Genomic DNA, 23,084 nt, shown 5'->3' with positions numbered 1-23,084 from the left:
CTGCAAGACAATGTGATCCCCTACACACCCGGCCCCCAGGGACTTCACAATTACACTCAGGTTTTAGCAGTTCATTAAAAATGTCTAGTTGATCTTCTTACTAGATTATTTGAATTTGGCAACTTATTGGCAGACATTTGTGTCTTCCCAGATTTCAGGGTAGGTTTTGCCGCGCAAGCTTAGTTATCTCATGGGTTCAAAAACATTGATTAATTTCTAAACTGACAGCTTTTGTTTTTCTTGTTTTTAGGTTGGAGGAATGGTAGTTCCAGCTCTCTTAATCTCCAAGCTGAAATCAGAAATCTTTTTCTACAAAGAGGCAATTTGACCCATCCTACATAATATTTCTCATAAAGGAGTGAATAAATGTAAAGGGGTTAAAAGGCCTACAATTTTTTTTTTTTTTTTTTTTGAGACAGAGTCTCACTCTGTCACCCAAGCTGGAGTGGAGTGGCACAATCTCGGCTCACGGCAACCTCCACTTCTGGGGTTCAATTGACTCTCCTGCCTCAGCCTCCAAAGTAGCTGGGACCACAGGCACATGCCATCACACCCAGCTAATTTCGTATTTTTAGTAGAGAAGGGGTTTCACCATATTGGTCAGGCTGGTCTCGAACTTCTGACCTCAGGTGATCCGCCCACCTTGGCCTCCCAAAGTGCTGGGATTACAGGCGTGAGCCACCACACCCAGCTGATATAATCTTAAAGTCTTACATTTTATCCTTTAGTCTAAAGTTGTATGATCACAAATAAAATAGATATTTTGCATCTGACAAAATATTCAAATCAATTCAGTAACATTTAATGAGCACGTACTATATGCCAAACCCTGTCCTAGTCATTTCTGCAACTGAGGAATGAACAGGACACATTCTGTGCCCTCAGTAACTTTTAAGTTTATCAGAGGAGACAAGGATGTGTTTAATTTGATTTTATCATTTAATTATAAATATCTGAAACAAACATATTGTGTACTTCATTTTAAGAAGAAAACTAAGTAATACAATATACACACATGGCAATAAATTTTATACAATTATAATATTCCACATCAGGATCCTGTTTTAAATTAGAATATGACAACTATTTTCTATAAAAATATCACCCTGATTAAAACTTAAAGAAATAAAAATTCTTCTTATTAAAAAAATATGCTCTTTAAACAATTAATTTGTAATTCAGATACTGCAGTAGCATGCTTTAGAGAGTTAAAACTTGTTCTTAGCAAGAAGATTATATTATAATGTTAAACATAAACAATATTTTAATGTATTATTTAGGTAGCTCTTTAAATGATTTACTCTTTCCTCCTGCAGGTCATTTATTATTGAGGGATTCCTGAAGCTGAACAGTTAGATGCAAAAACATGTGTTCAAAGTTGAGACAGATATGGCAAATGGCCACATTCTTAAGATCATGTAATTGGGTGAAATAGGGAATTCAATACCTCAGCAGATGACAAGTCCAAGGATGACGCCTGTTTTAGCAAAAGCTAAGTTGGAACACATGAAACCATCTGATTCTGAGTTTTCATGTGAATCATTTTGGAGCACAAGGATTAATGAATGTATGAGAATGTGTCCTTGGATTAGAATGCATTCCTACAGAATGAGAGTAAGAAATATGAGAAATATTAAAAAGAAAAAAAATACAGCATTGTCAATTTCTTACTATGTGACTAAAAAATTTGAAGCAAAGAACACGTGTGACTTTCACTGATGGGTTACTTTCCCACAATGCACCTGCATGCAAACTGCAACTGTAAACAGTATATGATTCTGTTCAGTCCAAAATATTCAAAAGCTATCATCAAACTTGGCTCAGTCTTCTTTATACACCCCTAGGATTATCTTCTGGAACTAACAAGATTAAAATTTTAAATCTATTTATGCTTTGAGCTAAACAGAATTATCTAAAAAAAGATTTGTAAATAAAATTATGATCCACATGGTTTCAAAGCATTTTGGGTAGTTACAGAGCATTTGAGGTTAAACTGAATGTATAATTTAATACCCGATATATGGAAAAGCTCTATCGTCAGCTTACGTGAATTATTTCATCAAACATAACAATAGATGAAGAACTAAATGGCTAAAATAAATAATTCAGACACTGCTTTCATTATAACAAACACAAGTCAAAAGTTTGTGAGGACTGCAAACTTTTCTATGGTTCCGGGTCAATCCAAACAAGGATACCAGCTGTTCTATGAGATAATGTCTTGGATAAAGTCACTCTTGAATGAAAATTTTCACACTTTGTTATAATAATGCATCACTACTGCAATGAGAAAATAAAAAATAAAAAGATGATGACAAATATCTGAGATAGCCCAGAAACAAATTCTTTTCCACGATCAAATTCATCTTACAATCCAGGAAATAAATTATTAACAGTTTGCCAAACCCCATGTTTTTGTAACAGTTTAGAAATTAAAAATAGTACTAATACAATGACAGCATGTATGTGAAGTGCAAAAGCAGTTTCTCTACTGTGATCTTACCTCCCACTTTAAGGAGAAATAAAAATGAACAGCTGTTTTTAACTTTCAGACCCACTTGGAAAAATTAGGGAGATCAATGCAATGTGTAAGTTGATACTGGAATTTGTTCTTCTTCCTTCTTCTAGAAGTGTCATGCTTTCATCTTACAAACACTTATCTATTGGTAGTGAGGGAAAAAGGAGACTATACTTGTTCATGATAGAAACACAGGCAGGAATGTTGATAAACTTATTCTAACTACAGCTGCCATTGCAGTGGTAATGAGATTTAAGGAATATATATTGAATTGTGTAGCCAAAACATGTTTGCCAATTGAAAAGGTCAGCTATGCCAATGAGTGCATGTTTTGTTCATGCAATTCATGCAGTTTTTCTTTTTATGTTGCATATTTTCTTTTTAGATTGCACAAAAAATATGCAATAGCTTGCTAAACTTCCTTCACCAAATCATAATCATTGTGGGAAATTGGGCAGCACTGTTGAAGATTTGCTAATAGTAAATCATGTTCTTTTTTTCCAACTGTGGCTTCACAATGACTTGAATTATGCTGGGATCCTGTTCTATACAATTTGAAATCAAACATGAGATATTGATTTCTTGCAACTAAGACATCTCATATCACAATATGATACGCATGGCTGCTATAGAGTAATAGCCGAAAAACATTTTTTTTTAAGTTGAGAGCACTTAGTGTTCTTTTTCAAGACAGATGTTTTCCAGATTTGCTATTGTCACTCATTAAGAAAGCAAGAAGGCTGTGAGTTATAATAATGTGAGGCACGATGTTAGATATTGTATATGCCATCTCATCCATAAAACACCACAAATTTTCTTAGCTAATTCTTTCCTTCACTTGCTTTATTTGGTTCGATGTGACTGTTTTCCCATTAGTGTATAACTACTTATTATGTCTGTGTGATGAAATGTATCCAAACAGAGAAAATAAATGGAAAGTTAGAAGTTGATAAAGTGGAAGTGAGGGAAGTATTTCAGTTAATAGGACTCACATATATTCAAAAATTGTGTTGCTTTAAAGTAATTAGAAGGGAAATTATTGTATGCATTATATGAAACTTAATTAGTACATACATTTGAATTTGGGGAGCAATGTGTATATTTTGAAGGGATTTAAAGCACTGTACAATTATTATTCCATGAACATTTCCATGTAAGAGAAGAAGAGGTCTTACTATATCTATAAATCACTGGAGTAAACACAGTTCAGATGGCTTGACAGGTACTGTGAAGCACTTCACAAGGTAAAATCCAATCTGTTTGTTTTTCCTTCCTAGAAATTTAGTCTGATATGTGCATCATCAGAAATATTATGTGGACATATCAGTAGGCAAATGAATGTTATTTCCCATCCAAAATATGCCTTCGTAAAGCTATATTCTTACCTAAATTAAGATTAAATTTTGAAGTAAGATAGATGATATATGTAATACCTTGTTTAATCTGTTATGGATCTAACTGGTGCTACCATCAGTTTTTAAAATAATAATTTATCATCCTTTCTCTTGTTTCATCTAAACACTTGAGTTGAAACATCTTTACAAGATTAGAAAGTGAGATTTCAATAGCTACAATTAGAATTTCTATCTCTTTTCTTTGAATTTATGAACCATAGAGGTCATTAGTGTTGAGAAGGGTTTCAGTTTTCCCACAGCAGTGGAGCATGATATCTGTGCAGGGCTCCCAGCTGGCTGGCTGCTCAAGGCACAGTTTGGAAACCCACATTCCAGATTGCCTCAATATTGCAACATGAGATGACTTAAAGAAGTAGAAACGCAAATATCTTAAGAAACAAGCAAAGAGAATAAAAGGATGACTATTTTACAAAACTTTAAGTGGGAACATCTAAAAGGCACTAAGTTTTTCAAACAACTGAAAAATGATGACAAGACCCATATACTAATCATGATACTTTTCAGAAATTTTATGCAAAACACTGAACAAAACATTAAGTCTTACACTACAGAAAACTCATAATTTATTAACACCCCCTGAACATAACTTTCAGCAGTAACACTTAGGAATTCATATGCCAAGTGTAAACCCACAGACTTGGCTGTGGATATAGCAATAATGGTTTCCAGAGCCTAGTAATTCCAAGTATGAGTATTATGTATGTCTCTTCTTTTTTCCCATTATGCTAGAAACATAAAATTTATTTCCATCCCAAATAGCCAGCATGTACTGCCAATTTATTATTATTAGAATGACATAAAGGGAGGGGGTGGGTTGTGGCTCAAGAGGAAGGGACTTTACAAATGTAGAACAACCTCTTTGAACAGACGTCAATACCAAGAGAATTCTGAGGCTGACTAAGGATTCCAGATGTAATTGATGAGATTTCAACACAGATGCATTGTTGAGCACTCAACTGGATCTTCTCACTCTTCAGTGAGAGCCCATGGATGAAATGTACTCAGCTCGGATGTGCCTAGTCTGTGGCAAAAGCAATAGTGAACTGCAAAATCCCCATGCTGAAAGAAAACAGCAGTCTTGCAGAAAGATGCTGAGTTTATTAACTTTTGATGAAACTATTTCTCTACAAAACAAATGACTCCATCCCCAGACAGATTCATACTATCTGCAACAGTCTGAAAATTATTAACAGCAATAATGTTATCTCTGGAACCAAGAAGACTAGAGTTCATTAATAGCTTTTGACCACCCAAAATGCCTCCACACAGTGAGAATTAACAGATGGATACAAAATCTCAGCACATTTAATAACATGTTACAATTGAGCGGGACTCTACTCTTGGGAGAAAGGGAACTTATATGCTGTATTCAAAAGGTGAATCTCTCTAAAGAGATCAAACTATAATTTACTGAGTGACTGCTATGTGCCAGGCACTATCCTAGGGCACTTAACACAAATTATTTCACTTGATTCTCAAAACTTTATGAGAGAGGTTTTATTGCCCCTATTTTACAAATTGAGGCCAAGAAATCACAGCGAGGAGTAATGAAGCCCTTCTTACACAGGTTTGTCTAACCCCAGAGCTCAACCTCTTTCAACTGTACTATATCACCTAGGGGTAGATTAAAGATGGCTGCAAATCTTGCTTGCTACTCCTCTCATTGAAAAATGGAGTTGAACTGTCTAATTCTTTTACCCCTTGAATCTGGATTGGCATTAGTAACTTGCTTGACTGATAGTATGAGGTATATATGACATCCCGGGACTTCTGAGTCTGGATAACAAGAAGTCTTACAGCTTACATTTAAGACTTGGTGCAATAATCACTCATGAAGTCCTGATCCACCAAGAAAGAACATGTGAAGAAGCTCTGAGACTAAATGGGAAGTGGCCCCGGTGGAACTCAGCCTTCTAGCCATCCCCTCCAAGAGGCCATTTATAAGCCTTTTAGACTGTCCAGACAAGGCCAGTAATCAGGTGAATGTCTCTAGGTGACCCCAGTTGGGGCCATGTGGAAAAGAAAAGCTATCCAGCTGGTTCCTGGTCAAAGTCATGACAGACAACATGATTATATATGACAAAATGATTGCTGCTGTAAGCCACGAAGTTACAGAGTAGTAACACAGCAATAAATAACTGCAAAATATCTTCCTACTGTGATATTTCCACACTATGAGCTTAAAAAGAGTCTTGGGCAAAAAAAAAAAAATGGTGAAAAATAGAACAGCGTACTCGGAGAAGATTTCAATCTCTTCCTTGCTCTGGAAAGTGGTGAAGTCATCACTCTAGTTTCTCTTCTTTTACTTGTTCCTCCTAATCTTTGATAAATGGATATAAATTTCTACTTTATTATTCAGGTTAGAATATATTTAGGTGAATAAAAAGCAGAACTAGAAAGAGGAGAAAAGGGAAATGTTACTCACAGGTAACATGTTTGAGAGTTTCTAAAGAGAAAGAGTCAAGGTTATTTTGAATTTGACTTACGGAAATATTATTTAAACAGCTGTAAACAAAATCAGAGGAGAGTATAGAATTTTAAGGCTGATGTAACTGAAAATTGTAGTGGGATGCTGACTTTGCACAAGCCTGATTAAGATGCTCAAAAACATCACAAGAAATAACGTTCTTTCCATCTTTCAGCTTTGCTTTACTCTGGGCCAGCCTTATTCTCAACTCAACTCCCTCCTCATTGTGGCAAGATGGCCAACTTCAGCTCTAAGTTTATATGACAGCATCTCAGCTATAAACTCTTCAGCAAAAGGAATTTTCATTTCCAAGAGGACCAGTAAAAGGGTGTCATTTTCTTGGGCTAGATCACATGAGCTTCCCTGAACCAGTTCCTGTGGTCAGAGAAATGAAGTGTTCTGAATGGCCAGGTCTTAGTCAGCAGACTTCCCATTAGCTTTGGGGGAGGGCCAGCCCCACTTTTGCCATGTGGACTGAGAGTGGCTGCTCCCAGATGGAAGCCTAGTACTGTTCCCATCGTAGTAAGTGGAGGGTAAATGCTACAAAAAAGAAAACAAGCCTTCAAAGGGGAGGAAGAAAGAAATACATATTCCTTATTTATACAATATAAACCATGCTTACGACTTGATATTATCTTGATTATCTAAATCAGTGGTGTAATTTAATATTTATAGGAAATTACATTAAACAAAATTATAATCTTCATCTCCTCTACATCCATTGTGCTCTCCCCTCCCCTGTTTGAGAGCAAACTCCCCTGGGTCCCCAGAGGACCCAGTGCTCTTATGCTGCTTTCTGGCAGCCCAGGGACCCCACAAAAGTCCTACCCACCTGGTGTGGGTTCTATTTTCTGAACCAATTCCTCTTTCTGAGAATTAGTCAATTTCTGAGTTAGCAACCAACCTGCCCTTGGCCCCTTCTTACTATAAAATGAGGGGAATATTTAAGTGACCTTTAAGGCACGTTCTATAACCAATTTCTTTGGAGTTTTCACTGAGACAAACCCTATAACCCAAACCCTATTTGCATAGCTATTTGCATACTATTTGCATACCTCATTCCAATGGTTGTGTGGGAGGAGGACTCTCGCTCTTCTTCACACATTCATACATAGAGGGGGAAGCTCCCAATCTCTTCCTCACTCCAGAAAGCAATGAAGTCATCACTCCAGTCTCTTTCTTCTACTTGTTCCTCCTCACAAGAAAGGGAGGTGCTAATTTGTTTGGTAAGAGCTTGACATCCACTAGAACCTATTTCCCTACTTGATGGGATTACAGGGTACTGCTCACTGGTAGCACAAAATATAATTCTTTTTGATGGTCTTGTGCTCATGCAGTAAGATCCCTCTCCTACCCTGGTGCACACCTTTGCATTTCATGTCTCTGAGTACTAACCCACCTTGGGAGTGCTTGCTAAGCTCAGTGGGGAGGTATGCTGTTCTCTCTGCATTCCAGTTCCTCCTGCCTTTCAGAAGCAGTCCTTGAACTTGCCGTAGGTGGACTGGAAGGCTGCACAGAACCCTCGACTCACTTTGAAAATACAGAGGTTTTTCTCTGGACTAGGAGGAAGGGGACATACTTTTGGACTTAGATCTAAGTCACATTCTCTAATCTACCTTTCTCGGATCCCTGAATTCTATTGACTACTTCTTTGCCTAAAAAGATGATAATTTGAGTCCCCATTTGACTAGTACTTCTCTCTGTAGGTTAGAACCTAGCAAGGAGGAGAGGTAAGTTTTTACTCTTATCTACCTCTAATAGTCATTTCCAAATTACTTTCACATGCATTCTTATCACTTCATTCTCAAAACCACCTTGTGATAACTTCCAGGGCAGGAAATACTAATTCAATTAAATCCAAGGAAATAGAGATACAGAGGTCAAGAGACTTGTCCATGATCTAGTTAGTTAGTTGCAGAACAGGACTAGATCAGCAGACACGGAGAATAGAATCTCAAAATGAGAGACACACTAACATTCTACAGCTTCAAAATATAACCAGAGAAATAATTCCTCCAGCATTTATTTGCACTCCTCTGGCAATAAATTGTTGTGAAAATGTAAGACTTCTAATCTTTTTTGTAGTATACAGAGTATAGACAAAAAAGAAAACTGCAGTTAACACAGTGTCATAATGTCAGATGCATGATTTAATTTCTAAGCTGCTGTGACACTGTAAACTTAATGATCACAAAAATTACACATTATTTTTGTGTAGATCTGAGTGAATATTGTGGTGGTATATGCTCTGGTGAATATGTATAACTGTGTTGCTTCTGTTGTTTTTAAGGACCTCATTGTACAGGATATTGGATATCACTAGAGATAATGTAAGCCTTAAAGCCTATCAAATTGAGATAGTCTGTGCACCTGCATCCAGTCGTCCACCCCTGCAGCAGTTCTGGGCAGCTGTCAGTGTTCCCACCCTCCCCCACATAACTGGGAGTACCAAGCTGCATATAGAATATTTCGGCTTATATACAAAGATGAAATAAGTAAATAGGCAAACCTTGGATATCAATCTTGGCAATTCAATACTAAACCAGGATATTCTGAACTCTACAAAGTAAATTGATAAAATAATTTTGAAAATTATACCTTGCACATATTTGATATAGAGGTAAACTCTTTCAAAAGGAAAATTTCCCCACAATCTTAATATCTCAAAGTAGTGTTGGAACATGTCTCTGCATGGTGAGCAAGGCCAATGAAGAAGAGAAAGAAATAACTGATAGCCATTCTCTAGTTGCCCTAAGACTAGGAAGTGGTTTGAGCTAAAAAAACTATCTTCACCTAACATTTCTTATTTTTAGGTAGTTTTTTCATTTCACTGTGTGTGAAAGAAAGAGAGAAAAAAGTTAGAGTTTGAGAGGAGAGAGAGAAACAATATTGATTTTTTTATGACATCTGGATCACTTTGTCCTGTATTTATGAATGAAGTAAGGGACAGTAAAAATAAAGCTAATTCTATAGTTGATGGTTCACAAGCAGGATACAGGAGGAATGGGAGAGTTCTGAAATTCTGGGAGAATGGCAGCAGAAATTTAATCATATGCCTAGTCCATACTAGGTACTCACTATGTCCTTGCTTAAGGAGTTAAATTAACTTGGTTCATCACAGAATTCATTGACAGAATATATGCTAATTGACTACTACTTGGTCGCAGTAGGAGGCTTGTGTTTTTATGTGAAAGTACTAAAAAGATAAGAATAAAAGAAACTAAATACATTCTATTTATTTTTATTGATCTAAAAACTGTTTTACAAAAGGATTAGAAGATATCAACCTGTCATCATCCTAGATACAAACAGTTAAACCCACCCCTCCCTCTACTTAGCTTTTCCTTTTGCATACAGAAGGAAAGCCTTTCAGACACAGCTGTTCTTAGGCCAGATTCTCTCAAGGGAATGACTCAGCCTCTGTCATGGAAAGACTAGTCAGAAACAAGCTATTGAGGAAGATGGAGAGACAAGAATATAAATGCACAGGAGTGTGGTTTACATAGGAGAATGTGGTAGACAAGCAATGTGAAGGTAATCTTGCTGAATCCCAGTGGTTCCTCTGCTCTGCCTGATTCTTGTGCCAGTGAAAATTGGAAACTTCAGAAAAGACTAAATGTGGAGCTTCTTAACATATGTGAAACTTCTTAACATTCTCCTTCCTACACGTAGAGAATTGGTACTTAATTTATTGCTCTTTTAATTGGACCTCATGATATATAAAATATACATCAAGATTCAGTGGAAGACAAGGTGATGTCCACAAAAATGACAGACTTGCAAAAATAATCTTTCCCAAGAAAGCAATGAGAAAACTCACAAAATTATCAGAATCAACATTTTCAGAATGCTAGAAATTAGCCAAAGTTCTGCAGCAATCTGGGTATTTTTTTTTGGAAGAAAAACAGCTGAATATCAGTAAGAACAGTAAGCTTTGCTGTGTTTTAACTTGTCCTATTCCAATTCCCTTTCTTCTCTTCCAGCTCCATAGTAGCCTTGATAACTGACAGCTTACAATCACAGTGGAAGCCATAAATTAAGCAGACCTTTCAGGCATCGGAGGAACACTCTACCCCACAGCAGTAGGATACACATTTTTCTCAAGTATACACAGAACATTCCCTAGGATAGGCCCTATGCTAGGCCATAAAACAAATCTCAATAAATTTAAAAGGACTGAAATAATACAAAATATTTATCCAGTAAGAGAAATACATTTGGGGAATTCACAAATTTATGGAAATTAAACAACACAATCATTTAAAAACCCATGGGTCAGTAAAGAAATCACAAAGAAAATTAGAAAATATCTTTATGGAAGTAAATAAAAACATGGCAAACACAAAACCTAAGTAATACAAGTAATAGATTTCTTATGGGGAAATCGCAATACCAACAATGAGATAGAAAACCTAAAAAGAAAACAAAGAGAAATTCTGGAGCTAAAAGGTATAATAACTAAAGTAAAAAAAAAAAAATCACCAGAGGAATTCAAAGGCAGATTTGAGCAGGCAGAAAAAAAAATCATTGAAGATAGGACAATGGAAATCAACTTCATCTGAGGAACAAAAGAAAAAAAGTTTAAACAGGGCACAGTGGCTCATGTCTGTAATCCCAGCACTTCAAAACAGGAAGATTCCTTGAGACCAGGAGTTTGAAATCAGCCTGAGCAGCTTAGTGAGACCCTACCTCTATAGATAATTTTAAAAATTGGCTGAACATGGTGGCACATGCCTGTAGTCCTAGCTACTAGGGAGGCTGAAGTGGGAGAACTGCTTGATCCCAGGAGTTTGAGTCTGTCGTAAGGTATAATCACGTCACAGCACTCCAGCCTAGGAGGCAGAGTGAAACTGTCTCTTAAAAAGAAAAAGAAAAAAGAATGATTAAAGAAAAGTGAGCAAAGCCTAAGGGATCTGTGGGACAACATCGAACAGAATATATGCATTCTGGGATTTCTATAAGGAGAATGGAGAATGGAGAAGAGAAAATATTTTTAGAAATAATGGCTGAAAAGTTCCCATATGGGATGAAATACATGAATACAAACATCCAGAAAACTCAACAAACTCCAAGTAACATGAACTAAAGGAGACCCACACCAAGATACATAATAATACAACTTTTGAGAGAAAGACAATGAGAGAATCCTGAAAGCGGCAAGACAGAAGGATCTTATCATTTACAAAGGATCCTCAATAAAACCACCTGCATATTTCCCATCAGAAACTTTAAAGGCCAGAAGGCAGTGGGGCAATATATTCAAAGTGCTGAGAGATAAAAAATTGTCAACCAAGAATCCTATTTCAGCAAACTATCCTTCAAAATTAAGTAAGAAATTAAGACATCCTCATATTAACAAAAGCTGAAGGGAGTATTTTAGTGCATTTTCTGCTGCTCATTACAGAATACCTGAAACTAGGTAATTTATAAAGAAAAGGAATTTATTTCTTATAGTTATGAAGGCTGAGATGTCCAGAGTCAAGGGGCCACATCTGGTGAGAGCCTTCTTGCTAGTGGGAACTCTGAAGAATCCTGAGGCCTAGAACCACATAGTGATGGGGCTGAACCTTGCTCAGGTCTCTCTTCCTCTTCTTACAAAGCCACCAGTTCCATGCCCATTAATCCATTATCCCATTCATTTATTAATCCATGAATAGATTAATCCATTCATGAAAGCTGTGCTTTCAAGATCCAATTACCTCTTAAAGGCCCTTTCAATACTGCCATATTGTGGATTAAGTTTGTGACATACAATTTGGAGGAAACATTCAACAAATAATAAATGACATTTACAACTCAACAACAACAGGACAAAAAATTCAATTTAAAAATGAAAAATATCTAAATAGACTTTTCTCCAAAGAAGATAGATAAATATGCCACAAGTACATTGAAAGATGCTGAACATCATTAGCTGTTAGGGAAATGCAAATAAAAACCACTATAAGATATAACTTTCACACCCAGTGGGATGATTATAATCAAAACAAAGAACAATAACAAGTATTGGTAAGGATGTGGAGAAACTATATTGCTGCCGAGAATGTAAAATGGTATAGCCACTTTGGAAAATAGTCTGATAGATTATCAAATAGTTAACCATAGAGTTACTATACGACCCAGCATTTCCACTATTAGGTATATACCCAAGACACTTGAAAACATATGTTCACAATAAACTTTTACGTGAATATTCGTAGCAGCATTATTCATAATAGCCAAAGATTGGACATATCCCAGGTGCCCATAAATTGATAAATAAATAATTACAATTTGATGTGTATATATATATCATTATATGTATGTTATATATAATTATATATAATGAAATATTAATTCAGTCACATAAAATTGAAATACAAAAGCAAGCTAAAATATGAATGAACCTTAAAAAAATTATGCTTAGTAAAAGAAACAAGGCATTAAAAGTCTGTGGCTTATTATATAGTAAGTTTTTCAATGGAATATTACTTTATATATGTAGTATGTCCAGAACAGATGAATCTACAAAGACAGAAAAACTAGTGGTTGCCAGGGGCTCTGGAAGAGGGAGAAACGGGAAATGACTGCTAATGTTTATGGGGTTTTATTTGGGGATGATACAAATGTTTAGGAACTACAGAGTGGTGATGGTTGCACAACCTTTTTGAATATACTTAGAAATCACTTAACTGCACATCTTTAAAGTATGAACTTCGTGGTATGAGAATTATATTTCAATTAAAAGAAAGGTTCAATGATTATCAAAGCAAAAATGTTATAATTAAAATTAGTATTTTTCAACCAAGTAATATAAACATTAGAATTAAACATAAAAAGTTAATGTGTTTTGTGTCACAAGTAACTATAAAGTTACTTGTGACATTTTCCTCCCTGATCAGACTCATTTTTCTATGACTTCTAAAATGAATGCTAAATATCAAGAACTAGAAGATTTACTATCACTTTAAATACTCTGGAGTTAGGCACAGAGTGCCTGGCATTGTAGCTTAGCCTGCTTATTAAATTCTCTAGTATTTCACATGCATTGTCCAAGAACATTGTATTAGTAAGGGTACTCTAGAGAAACACAATGAATAAGGTGTGTGTGTGTGTGTGTGTGTCAGAGAGGAGAGGACAGAGAGAGAGACTTATTTTAAGGAATTGGCTCACACGATTGTGGAAGATGGCAAGTCTAAACTCTGGAGGGTAGCCTGGCGGGATGGAGACTAGAGAAGAGCTGCGTTCTAGTCTGAAAGCAGTCTGCTGGCAAAATTCCCCCTTCTTCCTAGAAGGTGAGTCTTTTTCTATTATGGCCTTCATCTGATTGGATGAGACCCACCCATATTATGGCAGGCAATCTTCTTTACTGTAAGTCTAGTGATTTAAATTCATATCTCGTACAAAAAAAAAAATCTCCACAGAAAAATCTAGAATACTGTTTGTGCAACTATCTGGGTACAATGGCCTAGCCAAGTTGAGACATAAAATTAACCATAATGGACTTGATATAGTAACAAGAGCACTAGACTCTCATTCTAGACATCTGAGTTCCTCTTCAACTATCTTTGTATTCTTCAGCAAGGAACTTCATCTGTCTTAACTCCAATATCTTTATCTGTAAAATATGGGGGATATTAATGTTTAAAATGAGAATATAAGGGTATGGGTGTGTAATCTGACATACTCTGCTTTTTTCCCCCTGTTAAACTACATGTTAATGAGTTCCCTATAGCAAAAATGAAGAAATCATAAGTTTATTATTGATTTAAAATATCCTAAATTTGCTGTGTTCCAAAGGCCCGTGGAATATGTTGAAAGAAATCTGCTAATATCTCCAGAGAGCCTAAGTTTTGAAAAATAGTTTGCATGTATGTCTGTGTGTATGCATGCATTCATGTATTTTGGCCTTAAGTCCATTTTACATAGATAAGGCACAATTGAAAGATCTGAGAAATACATAGATCACTCCATATCATATTCTGTCAGTGGCACCCCCAACATTTCTGCAATATAGTGATACTGCATCTTTGCAAATCCTTCCCTCTCCACCTACCCCAAAGAGTTAAAAGTATGGCTTCATTTTGCCTCCCATACCATGGGTCCCCAACTGTAGAATCTTCATCTAAATCTCCAAGAGTATTTCCCCTGAACTCCAAGTTCCTAAATTGCATCTTTACCTCATCAAAACTTAATGGTCCCAAAATAGTTCATTCTTGCAAGTTCTTGCTATTGAAAATGTAAACAAGTTAATTTGTTGAGATTCAGCTATTTCTAGCTGAAAACCACTCCATATGAATCACTGTGCTAGATAACTTCACATTTGTTAATGGGTATAAGTGCTCATCAGTCAATGTCGTCAAAGCCCTTAACACTCTTTTGAAATACACTTCCTTACCCCTACTTAGACTCTTTTTATATTCTCCAGAATGGTTATTCCCCACATTTCCCATTTCTGTTGATTCTAGTAACTTATGTCTACCCACCTATTCTATGTAGACAACTTTAATTCATATTCCACTGAAAAAATAGAGACCATCAGGGACTAACTTCTTTAACTTCCCATTACAAATCTCTACTGATCTACAAAGACATCCTACAGTATTTCAGGCAGAAAGATGTGTACATCCTCTTCTTCAAGGCTAACTCATCACCCTCCATTTCCTGCTCCATCACTATTTCCATATTTTTAATATATCTTTCCCATATGTTAATATCTTTAATCCCCTCCCCATATTTTTAATATCTTTAATCTCTTTCTTTTCTCCAGTATCTTCCTCTCAAAATATAAGCATGCTCAAGCAGGTATCACTCTTAAAAACAAAACAAAAATAAAATGAAATATGTTTCCTATAAAGGTGCCATTCCAAAGACTTCCACCGGGGGCTAAGATTGCATAACAGGGATAAGACTTAACAAGACTTAACTTTCTACCTGAAACTTCCCTAAAACAGACAAAATGTATCAAACCATGGTTCTTAAAACATTCTACAGGAGGTAATGAAGGACAATCAACTCTGAGAGATGGGAAACAAACAAGGGAAGCCCTACAATTGTCCCAGCCAGTGCTGTGACAGAGTTTCCAGGCTGTGGAGCAGGACAAGGGGACCCAGGAGAGCCAAACACACTACCTGAGTTGAGAAGACAGACCTGAGAGGCTGGGCAGTCCAAAGTAGCTAGAATTCACCGGGCAGGGTGGCAGAGGGAAGAGAGGTGCACAGAGAAAGAACCTGGGCATCTGCAGAGGGCACCCCTGGAGTATTCAGCCAATCATCACGAGCATGTGAGGAAACTACCAGAGGCTGAAGGAAGAACCACCAAAAAGGATGAAAGGGAACACAGCCAGCTACTCACACAGAGCCAGGAATACTACCTGTTCTAGCCAGACTGGAAAATTTCATGTTCCCAGGGCATTAGGTTGAGTGCTTATAAGAGTCTTGCCTCAGCAATGGGGGACAATTAGCTCTAGAAGGAGCACTGCTCTGGTTCCTTCTACACATCTTAAAGACCCAAAGAAATCACTATTTCCAAGTAACTTAACTGCATCTGAGAACAAAGGTCAATAATATATAACTTAGGTCAATAATAACAACTTAACTGCATCTGAGAACAAAGGTCAATAATATTGACAAAGGTCAATACTGAGAACAAAGGTCAAAAATAATAACTGCATCTGAGAACAAAGGTCAATAACAATAACTAAACTGCATCTGAGAACAAAGGTCAATCACTATTTCCAAGTAACTTAACTGCATCTGAGAACAAAGGTCAATTGGTGGAATACAAAAAATTCCCAGTACCCAAAGGGCAAAATTCATGGTGTCTGGCATCCAGCCAAAAGTTACCAGGCATGCAAATAGGCAGGAACATGTGACCTATCATGAAGATAAAAAATGAATCAGAACTGACCCAGTCATGGAGCCAACATCCTGGCCAGGCTGGGCTTACTTCCTTTGCTTCCTTACCTTCTCCCACATCCTAATTTCAGCAGTTATCCAAGTCAGCCTCCCTCCATTCATGAGACCACTTTGTTCCCCATCTGCAAAGAAACTCAACTCCTGGACCTGGCAGGAGTTTCATCCCTACTCAACATTTATTTTCTGGTCCACTCGTTGTCTAAAGAGATATTTTCCTTGCTTTTGGACATGGCTGCATCTTTTTAGTTTTTCTCTTTTCACATTTTAGCTCTCACTGCTATGTGTTTGGAGCACAGGCGGTGCTTCAAAATGTGGTCTTACCAGACCATCTCAACTGAAAGTCCCCACCCATGACTTTCTGAAATGACTCCCTTGCTTTCAATAACACTACTCTCTTGGTTTTCCTCTTGCCTCTCTGATTACTGCCTTTTTTCTCTGAATTCCCCTTCTCTGCTTAACCATTAAATTATTAAAACCATTAACCACTTTTAAGGGCTCCACACTTGGCCCTTTGCTCTCCTTAATCTAAGCTTTATAAGTGTGTGATCCCCTGAAATTCTATGAAGATTCTGAATTTTTTCAATCAGGAAAAAAATGGTAGCAAATGGTATTAAAAACACTATTTCATTTTCATATAGAGAAAAGGCTGTTACTTGGATGTTTATAATAAATATAATTGTTGAGTTATTTAGACTTCCTCTGGGCGTTGTGGCAAGCACAGTGTATAAGTAGAAAGATATACTCCATTTGATAAGAGGAAATATTCCTTAGAAGTCCATTCAGTTAATAAGAAATGTAAAAGAGTCCTTATAACTGCTGACAGTGGGTGGAACACATAGTAATAAACTGAGTTGGTTAAATAAAGGACAAATGATGGGTTGAGTACCTGTCTCCTGTTAATTATGAGTGCAGATGGGCTTATGTTCATGTGTTTGTGAGAGTTTTCAATCATCAAATATTTATTTTTGTTAAATTGAAAAAAAATAATTTGAGACAGTATCTCGCCCTGTCACCAGCGTGTAGTACAGTGTTACAATAATGGCTCACTGCAGTCTTGACCTCCCAGACTCAAGCAATACTCACACCTCAGTCTCCCGAGTAGCTCAGGCGACCTGTGGTACTCCCATGCCTGGCTACGTTTAAAACATTTTTTGTAGCAGTGGGGCCTCACTATATATCCCAGTCTGGTCTTGAACTCCTGGGCTTAAGCAATTCTCCTGCTTTGGCATCCCAAAGTGCTGGGATTACAGGCATGAGCTACTGGGCCTAGCCCATCAAATATTTAGGTAGTACCTTTCACAAGTTGCTAGACACTAGGGATATCCCTATGAACAGGACACAGCCTCTGCCTTCATTAAGTTTACCATTTAATCTTTTTGTTTTCCTCTTACTTATTTTAATTTTGTTGGTCTCTTTCCTAGAGGAAGTTGCTTAAAGGTGGCAATCTAAGAAGAAATAGGAGTGGAGTGATGAAACAAAGCATGAGAATAACTTAAGTAGTTCTGTTTCCAATATCCTCAAGGGGTCCTCCTTTAAAACTGAAATCTGAAGAGGAATGTAGTTGGGTTATTTTTGTTTATTTGTTTGTTTCTGCTAACTGGACAAAGTAGCACAAATGAGCCAAAGGGGGAAAAAATTAAGAGAAGTGGGCATATTTCCTAAAATACCTCCCTGTTTTGATCACCTGTTAGAGCTCACTTTAGAATTGGAGGTCAGAGGGGCTTGGGACTAGGGAAACAAAGGTCATACGTAAATAAGTTAGGCCCTTCTTTTATAGATGAGTTGGTTAAGGGACTGGTTGACAAAAAGGACAGAATCCTTGTTCTGTGACACCAGGAAGTATCTATTACATGAGAACTTCCTTCTGGCGCCAGGAGGCATTTAGCTGGTGTTCTATAGGGGATGAGCCATGGCTGGGGGTTGCACTTTGAGCAAGGCCCGCTACTGGGAGAGGGAACAGGGAAAACATGAGCTCCTACAGGAGAGAGAATGAGGATAATAATGTAATAACTGACCTTCTACAATGCTCCACAGTTTCCACAGGAGCCTGCATGCTGGCAGTCTCATTTAACTCAGGCAACTTCCATGGGTTATACACAGAGAAACAAGCTACAAGAGTATGAGTATGTGGCTCGAGGCCTCTCAGCTGATAAATGCAGAGATCTCCTCATGTCCACAGCAAAAGGTGCTCTTTTCAGTACATGCCACATGGCAGGATGATATTTCTCTCCTGGGTTAACTCCACAATTAAACCAAGGTAGGCTTGGGACCACACACTGGAGACCAGAGCTGTGTGCTACAATTTCAAGGGCTGTTTTGGTAACAGAGTATTTTCACATTTCCAGGTATTGCCAATAAAATAACAAGTGCTTAAAAGGAGAAAATCCCCTGAGACAGAACTTTCTTAGCTTCTGTGTAAGAGTGAAAGGCTGTTCCAGGGGTTTACAAAGTAAGATTATTTTCAGACCTACGAGCCACACTCCTAACCCAGACTAGGACTGGGTTAGTATTCTCCAACATCCTTCAGAATTCTCCAACATCATGGAGGGCCACGGATTATGTAAACAGGCCTCCTACAGAAGACTTCACTAGAGCACCTTTACTTTCTGAAAGCTGGGCTTCTATACTAGGCTAATTGAGTATTCAAAGTCATTTACAGGAAACACATAGCATTCCAGTTGGAACTTGGGGTTCCCAGGACAGTTAAGCCTCAGCACCTGCTCCCTAAAATCTAGAGATATTGTTTAAAAAAAATTTCCTGCAGAAGCTGCCTACAGTTTTTGTTGTCAAGACAATCAATGAGGGCTTTTTTCTTTTCTCCTGAAAAGCTGAGTCTTATCGCTTTCCCTCTCCCCAGCCTACCCCCAGCCCCATTTTTCATTGTTAATTTGTTAAGCCTGACTTTTCCACCTTCAACCTCCACAAACCATCCAGGCACTGGCTTCTCCATGCTAAGGCCTCACGACGTTAGGAGGGAAGGGTAAAAAATCTTGCTGCAATCCTTAGATAAATAAACCAGCAGCAGAGGCCTTGTTGTGTTGTGGATGACAAAGGACTCCACATGTAGACTTTGACTATTTCCATGGACACCCAACCTGATGATTGGTGGAGCCCGGGTGAAGGGAATTTTCTTCCTTTCCTGGTCCGAAGAGTGGTGGCATCCTGCATAACACCAAGACAGAGGCTGCCCTGAGCCTGGAGCAGAGCCCAAGGCTTTGTGCAGACAAAGGACAGGCCTTGGGTTATCCAGACCTAACCCTGGGCCTTACATGTGACCTGTCCCCACCTGACTGGCTCCCCATGTGACTAGCATGCCACATGGCCAACACACACTGAGACTAGCATTCCATGTGACTAACACACCACTGAGGAGGAGCATTCATTTTCCCAGCACGTGTGTGTGTCTGGTGGGGTGTGTTATAGACAGGAAGTTGAGTAGACGTGGTAAGACGCAGTCTGGATAATACAGAGAAGCTTATTTCCACAAGAATGTGCCCTCCCAGTGGGTGGGAGTGGGTCTCACCAACACCTTGCCACAACCAACAGTAGATGCTCAGTCCATAGAGGTATAGTTAATCCATGAGATTAATCCCTGAATTGTCCAATAGAAATATAATGGGACCTGTATATTTAATTCTACATTTTTAGTAACCATATTACAATAATTTTAAATGGTGAAATTAATTTTTGTAATATATTTCATTTAACCTAATAGATCCAAAATGTTCTCACAGACTGACATAAAATTTATATTTTAAAATATTAATGAGAGCTTTTATATTCTTTTTTTCATAGTAAGTTTTCAATACTGGTTATGCATTTTACACTATAGTACATGAATAGCCACATTTCAAGTGCTCAATAGCCTAATGCGGCTAATGGCTTCCATATTGGCCAGTGCTGTTCTAGATTATTCATTTTCCTAGATCAAAAGTATAGGCAATTGGCCAAAGGTATGGCAGTTCCTCCAGGCAACAGGATGCTGTGGGTTGGTCCCACTGCTGTTTCCTTCTTTTTTAAATTTTATTTTATTTTATTTATTTATTTATTTATTTATTTTTTATTATTATACTTTAGGTTTTATGGTACATGTGCACAATGTGCAGGTAAGTTACATATGTATACATGTGCCATGCTGGTGCGCTGCACCCACTAACTCGTCATCTAGCATTAGGTATATCTCCCAATGCTATCCCTCCCCCCTCCCCCCACCCCCCAACAGTCCCCGAAGTGTGATGTTCCCCTTCCTGTGTCCATGTGTTCTCGTTGTTCAATTCCCACCTATGAGTGAGAATATGCGGTGTTTGGTTTTTTGTTCTTGTGACAGTTTACTGAGAATGATGATTTCCAATTTCATCCATGTCCCTACAAAGGACATGAACTCATCATTTTTATGGCTGCATAGTATTCCATGGTGTATATGTGCCACATTTTCTTAATCCAGTCTATCATTGTTGGACATTTGGGTTGGTTCCAAGTCTTTGCTATTGTGAATAGTGCTGCAATAAACATACGTGTGCATGTGTCTCCAACAAATTTACAAGAAAAAAACAAACAACCCCATCAAAAAGTGGGCAAAGGACATGAACAGACACTTCTCAAAAGAAGACATTTATGCAGCCAAAAAACACATGAAAAAATGCTCACCATCACTGGCCATCAGAGAAATGCAAATCAAAACCACAATGAGATACCATCTCACACCAGTTAGAATGGTGATCATTAAAAAGTCAGGAAACAACAGGTGCTGGAGAGGATGTGGAGAAATAGGAACACTTTTACACTGTTGGTGGGACTGTAAACTAGTTCAACCCTTGTGGAAGTCAGTGTGGCGATTCCTCAGGGATCTAGAACTAGAAATTCCATTCGACCCAGCCATCCCATTACTGGGTATATACCCAAAGGACTATAAATCATGCTGCTATAAAGACACATGCTGTTTCTTAAGTACCTACTCACTACATAGTTTGGCATGGCCTTCACAGAGGACAGAGGAAGCCTTTGCTCTTCCTGAGTCCTAAGTCCACATGACCTACCCAATTCTAGAGTTTCTCACCCATTACTTAATATGCTGTTGGAGGAAGGAAGTGGCAACAAATGGCCTTTTTTCTATGATGTGTAATTATCATCCCACCTCATGGCTCCCTTTTTAAAAAACAAACCAAGCCTGCATTGTTAAATGTTTCAGTCTCTTAGGCACTGATCTGTGTTCCACCTGGGCATGCTCCTTTCACCTACACCACACCACCAGCAGGATTTCTGGCTTAATCCTTTATGCCAGTAGGGAAAGTAAGGCTTGGAAAAGCACTGCAATTTTAGGGTGAAAGAATTTGGGGGACAAAAAAAAAATTTCTAACGACGTCCCATCCATTTTTCCCTCAGTGAGGTCCCTCATGGGACCTGTGAAAAATGTGATGTGATGAGACCGTGTACTTCAGACCCTATGTCTGAAGGCAAAGCAAATGAAACACCCTGGTACTATCTGAAACCCAGAATAGGCCCTGGAGTACAAAACTTGGGTCAGATCATTGCTCTAACTTTTACTAGCTGTGTGATATTGGGCAAGGCAATTCATAATACTAACTAGCATTTACTGATCTTCTCCCATGTACCAGACTCTGACCTAGCCAACTGCTTATATACTTTCTCTTCCGCTGAGAGAGATAATCCATTTTATAGATTAGAAAACTAGGGCTCAAAAAATGCAAATTCCAGAAGTCATATATCCAGCAAGCACAGAAGCCAGGATGAAGAAATATTAAAGGTAATATTAAAAGAATTATTAAATATTTTGTTTTATAATGCAACTTAAGCCCTACTCACCCCATTGAATATTTTTTAAATGTCACTAAAGAATTTCAAGACCATTGATGTACACATAAACAGTCTATACCTGTTTCACATCTAAGAGTTTGTAAAGCATAAGCAAATAGGAATTGATTTCAGTGTGCTTTATAGTATAAAAATAAAGGCTGTATTATTCATTTGCAGTATGTCACTTGTCAAAACCATGAAAAACACTGGGCTTTCAAAAGAGATAGTTATACTTACACTGTTCAGCTCGAGAGGCTGTTGCAATCATCCAAGGAGAAGAAAAAGTAATAGCACTTTGAAAGTGGAAGGAGGTGACCAAATGCCAGATATTACAAACATGTTAAAGCAAACTGCAGTTATATGCTTATAAGAAATGTATATAAGGTACATTTCCTAACCTTCATTACAAGTCTGCCACTTGAAAACAGAGTTACAAGTGAAAATATAACTTAATTTCACAAAAATGAAAGAAATGGAGGTTAAATGAAAGATGAAGAAACGAACAAAATAAAATAGCTGACTTTCTTGAAAGCGAACAGAGGGAGGGTGAGGAGATGGAGTAGAAGAGAAAGGGAGGGAAGTAGGGAGGGAGGGGAAGACAGAGAAAGAAGACAGGGAGGGGAAGGCAAGTGCTGTGAAAAATAAGCCCGAACTGGTAGGGTTAGGCCGTTTCTTCAAGAAATAAAGAAACTGGCCATGACCTCCTCAGCGTTGAGGCTGGGTATAGTTTTTGTGACTGTTTAGAGAAATCTAGCGCTCTCCTCACCATTAATCTTTTCTAAAGAAAGACTTTGTTCTGCACCTGTATAAACAATTCAGATTTTAAAAACCTATTCGCCTGCCCCTAATGTGTGAGACTATATATTTATACTGATAGCTTCAAGTCATCAATAGTCGTTGCAGAGAGCTAGCCTGGCTCTCCTCGGTCCATCTCTTTGCCCCTCCTCGTCGCTCTCCTCTCCTTCACCTGGCAA

At 37.8% G+C, this 23,084-nt stretch overlaps 1 long non-coding RNA gene across 1 annotated transcript in view; it reads right to left on the bottom strand.

The window, feature by feature from the left end:
* The window catches only part of LOC134740018 (uncharacterized), a 107,572-nt gene that overhangs the window by 82,862 nt on the left and 1,626 nt on the right, over nt 1–23,084 (bottom strand). The gene's annotated exons all lie outside the window — the stretch shown is intronic.

Source organism: Pongo pygmaeus, chromosome 7, assembly GCF_028885625.2.
Source record: "Pongo pygmaeus isolate AG05252 chromosome 7, NHGRI_mPonPyg2-v2.0_pri, whole genome shotgun sequence".
NCBI lineage: Eukaryota > Metazoa > Chordata > Mammalia > Primates > Hominidae > Pongo > Pongo pygmaeus.
The sequence above is the reverse complement of the archived record's forward strand: the minus strand, read 5'-3'. Positions and strand labels throughout refer to the sequence as shown.